Genomic DNA, 5,430 nt, shown 5'->3' with positions numbered 1-5,430 from the left:
GGCGTGCGGACCTTCATCGTCAGGCTCTGAAGCCCGCCGAGTTCGGCCAAGGAAAGCAAAAGCGGCTGAGTTTGGAAGAGACCGGGAGCAAGCAGTGTCACTTCTCCAGTCTTTTCGCTTAGGCATAGCAGCCTTCTAGCAGCCACAAGTGCCTTCTAAAAGGCTGTCTTGGCAGCGGTGGGATTCGAACCCACGCCCCCGAAGAGACTGGAGCCTTAATCCAGCGCCTTAGACCGCTCGGCCACGCTACCTTGTGGGAGCATTTTCCGTGGGCCATTTTCGCCAATTTTTTCTTGAAATGTCTCACTTCTCCACAGCCAAATCCGTTGAAATTCGACGTGCCTTGAAGGAGCTCCTCGACAGGTGGAAAGGCCTCCTAAATACAGGGGGCAGGCAGTTACACTCCTGGAGGCCCCCCTACCTGCAGATTGCAATTCCATCTCTAATCAAACACAACTGAATTACCTAATCAAAGGTGTTGGGCCATATTCCAAAATGGCAGCCAACTCAAAATCATGAAGTAGCTGTCAGTTCACCAAAACCTCTCAATGAGTCAAGTTGGCTAACTCCATTGTTATAGACTATACATTGTTATTATATTTAAACTCATTTTTGAAGTGACATTATAATAATTGTAAGTTACTGTTGTCCCTGATTCAAGAGGGTGCAGATTTTCAGCTTAGGCATAGCAGCCTTCTAGCAGCCACAAGTGCCTTCTAAAAGGCTGTCTTGGCAGCGGTGGGATTCGAACCCACGCCCCCGAAGAGACTGGAGCCTTAATCCAGCGCCTTAGACCGCTCGGCCACGCTACCTTGTGGTAGCATCTTCCGTGGGCCATTTTCGCCAATTTTTTCTTGAAATGTCTCACTTCTCCACAGCCAAATCCGTTGAAATTCGACGTGCCTTGAAGGAGCTCCTCGACAGGTGGAAAGGCCTCCTAAATACAGGGGGCAGGCAGTTACACTCCTGGAGGCCCCCCTCCCTGCAGATTGCAATTCCATCTCTAATCAAACACAACTGAATTACCTAATCAAAGGCGTTGATCAAAATCAAAATCAAAATCAAAATCATGAAGTAGCTGTCAGTTCACCAAAAACTCTCAATGAGTCAAGTTGGCTAACTCCATTGTTATAGACTATACATTGTTATTATATTTAAACTCATTTTTGAAGTGACATTATAATAATTGTAAGTTACTGTTGTCCCTGATTCAAGAGGGTGCAGATTTTCAGCCGCATTTGCGCCTTTTAAGAGCACACTTAAGGTGTCTGGCCCTCTTTAAAATCTCTGCTGGCAGCGGTGGGATTCGAACCCATGCCCCCGAAGAGACTGGAGCCTAAATCCAGCGCCTTAGACCCCTCGGCCACGCTACCCCGAAGTGGCACCTTTCGTGGGCCGTTTTCTGGCCATTTTTTTAAGAAATAGAGAAAACGGTGGCGTGCGGACCTTCATCGTCAGGCTCTGAAGCCCGCCGAGTTCGGCCAAGGAAAGCAAAAGCGGCTGAGTTTGGAAGAGACCGGGAGGAAGCAGTGTCACTTCTCCAGTCTTTTCGCTTAGGCATAGCAGCCTTCTAGCAGCCACAAGTGCCTTCTAAAAGGCTGTCTTGGCAGCGGTGGGATTCGAACCCACGCCCCCGAAGAGACTGGAGCCTTAATCCAGCGCCTTAGACCGCTCGGCCACGCTACCTTGTGGTAGCATCTTCCGTGGGCCATTTTCGCCAATTTTTTCTTGAAATGTCTCACTTCTCCACAGCCAAATCTGTTGAAATTCGACGTGCCTTGAAGGAGCTCCTCGACAGGTGGAAAGGCCTCCTAAATACAGGGGGCAGGCAGTTACACTCCTGGAGGCCCCCCTCCCTGCAGATTGCAATTCCATCTCTAATCAAACACAACTGAATTACCTAATCAAAGGCGTTGATCAAAATCAAAATCAAAATCATGAAGTAGCTGTCAGTTCACCAAAAACTCTCAATGAGTCAAGTTGGCTAACTCCATTGTTATAGACTATACATTGTTATTATATTTAAACTCATTTTTGAAGTGACATTATAATAATTGTAAGTTACTGTTGTCCCTGATTCAAGAGGGTGCAGATTTTCAGCCGCATTTGCGCCTTTTAAGAGCACACTTAAGGTGTCTGGCCCTCTTTAAAATCTCTGCTGGCAGCGGTGGGATTCGAACCCACGCCCCCGAAGAGACTGGAGCCTAAATCCAGCGCCTTAGACCCCTCGGCCACGCTACCCCGAAGTGGCACCTTTCGTGGGCCGTTTTCTGGCCATTTTTTTAAGAAATAGAGAAAACGGTGGCGTGCGGACCTTCATCGTCTGGCTCTGAAGCCCGCCGAGTTCGGCCAAGGAAAGCAAAAGCGGCTGAGTTTGGAAGAGACCGGGAGCAAGCAGTGTCACTTCTCCAGTCTTTTCGCTTAGGCATAGCAGCCTTCTAGCAGCCACAAGTGCCTTCTAAAAGGCTGTCTTGGCAGCGGTGGGATTCGAACCCACGCCCCCGAAGAGACTGGAGCCTTAATCCAGCACCTTAGACCGCTCGGCCACGCTACCTTGTGGGAGCATTTTCCGTGGGCCATTTTCGCCAATTTTTTCTTGAAATGTCTCACTTCTCCACAGCCAAATCCGTTGAAATTCGACGTGCCTTGAAGGAGCTCCTCGACAGGTGGAAAGGCCTCCTAAATACAGGGGGCAGGCAGTTACACTCCTGGAGGCCCCCCTACCTGCAGATTGCAATTCCATCTCTAATCAAACACAACTGAATTACCTAATCAAAGGTGTTGGGCCATATTCCAAAATGGCAGCCAACTCAAAATCATGAAGTAGCTGTCAGTTCACCAAAACCTCTCAATGAGTCAAGTTGGCTAACTCCATTGTTATAGACTATACATTGTTATTATATTTAAACTCATTTTTGAAGTGACATTATAATAATTGTAAGTTACTGTTGTCCCTGATTCAAGAGGGTGCAGATTTTCAGCTTAGGCATAGCAGCCTTCTAGCAGCCACAAGTGCCTTCTAAAAGGCTGTCTTGGCAGCGGTGGGATTCGAACCCACGCCCCCGAAGAGACTGGAGCCTTAATCCAGCGCCTTAGACCGCTCGGCCACGCTACCTTGTGGGAGCATCTTCCGTGGGCCATTTTCGCCAATTTTTTCTTGAAATGTCTCACTTCTCCACAGCCAAATCCGTTGAAATTCGACGTGCCTTGAAGGAGCTCCTCGACAGGTGGAAAGGCCTCCTAAATACAGGGGGCAGGCAGTTACACTCCTGGAGGCCCCCCTCCCTGCAGATTGCAATTCCATCTCTAATCAAACACAACTGAATTACCTAATCAAAGGCGTTGATCAAAATCAAAATCAAAATCAAAATCATGAAGTAGCTGTCAGTTCACCAAAAACTCTCAATGAGTCAAGTTGGCTAACTCCATTGTTATAGACTATACATTGTTATTATATTTAAACTCATTTTTGAAGTGACATTATAATAATTGTAAGTTACTGTTGTCCCTGATTCAAGAGGGTGCAGATTTTCAGCCGCATTTGCGCCTTTTAAGAGCACACTTAAGGTGTCTGGCCCTCTTTAAAATCTCTGCTGGCAGCGGTGGGATTCGAACCCATGCCCCCGAAGAGACTGGAGCCTAAATCCAGCGCCTTAGACCCCTCGGCCACGCTACCCCGAAGTGGCACCTTTCGTGGGCCGTTTTCTGGCCATTTTTTTAAGAAATAGAGAAAACGGTGGCGTGCGGACCTTCATCGTCAGGCTCTGAAGCCCGCCGAGTTCGGCCAAGGAAAGCAAAAGCGGCTGAGTTTGGAAGAGACCGGGAGCAAGCAGTGTCACTTCTCCAGTCTTTTCGCTTAGGCATAGCAGCCTTCTAGCAGCCACAAGTGCCTTCTAAAAGGCTGTCTTGGCAGCGGTGGGATTCGAACCCACGCCCCCGAAGAGACTGGAGCCTTAATCCAGCGCCTTAGACCGCTCGGCCACGCTACCTTGTGGTAGCATCTTCCGTGGGCCATTTTCGCCAATTTTTTCTTGAAATGTCTCACTTCTCCACAGCCAAATCTGTTGAAATTCGACGTGCCTTGAAGGAGCTCCTCGACAGGTGGAAAGGCCTCCTAAATACAGGGGGCAGGCAGTTACACTCCTGGAGGCCCCCCTCCCTGCAGATTGCAATTCCATCTCTAATCAAACACAACTGAATTACCTAATCAAAGGCGTTGATCAAAATCAAAATCAAAATCATGAAGTAGCTGTCAGTTCACCAAAAACTCTCAATGAGTCAAGTTGGCTAACTCCATTGTTATAGACTATACATTGTTATTATATTTAAACTCATTTTTGAAGTGACATTATAATAATTGTAAGTTACTGTTGTCCCTGATTCAAGAGGGTGCAGATTTTCAGCCGCATTTGCGCCTTTTAAGAGCACACTTAAGGTGTCTGGCCCTCTTTAAAATCTCTGCTGGCAGCGGTGGGATTCGAACCCACGCCCCCGAAGAGACTGGAGCCTAAATCCAGCGCCTTAGACCCCTCGGCCACGCTACCCCGAAGTGGCACCTTTCGTGGGCCGTTTTCTGGCCATTTTTTTAAGAAATAGAGAAAACGGTGGCGTGCGGACCTTCATCGTCTGGCTCTGAAGCCCGCCGAGTTCGGCCAAGGAAAGCAAAAGCGGCTGAGTTTGGAAGAGACCGGGAGCAAGCAGTGTCACTTCTCCAGTCTTTTCGCTTAGGCATAGCAGCCTTCTAGCAGCCACAAGTGCCTTCTAAAAGGCTGTCTTGGCAGCGGTGGGATTCGAACCCACGCCCCCGAAGAGACTGGAGCCTTAATCCAGCGCCTTAGACCGCTCGGCCACGCTACCTTGTGGGAACATCTTCCGTGGGCCATTTTCGCCAATTTTTTCTTGAAATGTCTCACTTCCCCACAGCCAAATCCGTTGAAATTCGACGTGCCTTGAAGGAGCTCCTCGACAGGTGGAAAGGCCTCCTAAATACAGGGGGCAGGCAGTTACACTCCTGGAGGCCCCCCTCCCTGCAGATTGCAATTCCATCTCTAATCAAACACAACTGAATTACCTAATCAAAGGCGTTGGGCCATATTCCAAAATGGCAGCCAACTCAAAATCATGAAGTAGCTGTCAGTTCACCAAAAACTCTCAATGAGTCAAGTTGGCTAACTCCATTGTTATAGACTATACATTGTTATTATATTTAAACTCATTTTTGAAGTGACATTATAATAATTGTAAGTTACTGTTGTCCCTGATTCAAGAGGGTGCAGATTTTCAGCCGCATTTGCGCCTTTTAAGAGCACACTTAAGGTGTCTGGCCCTCTTTAAAATCTCTGCTGGCAGCGGTGGGATTCGAACCCACGCCCCCGAAGAGACTGGAGCCTAAATCCAGCGCCTTAGACCCCTCGGCCACGCTACCCCGAA

This window comes from Rutilus rutilus (assembly GCF_951802725.1).
Source record: "Rutilus rutilus genome assembly, chromosome: 16".
Classification (NCBI taxonomy): Eukaryota; Metazoa; Chordata; class Actinopteri; order Cypriniformes; family Leuciscidae; genus Rutilus; species Rutilus rutilus.
Note: the sequence above shows the minus strand (reverse complement) of the source record.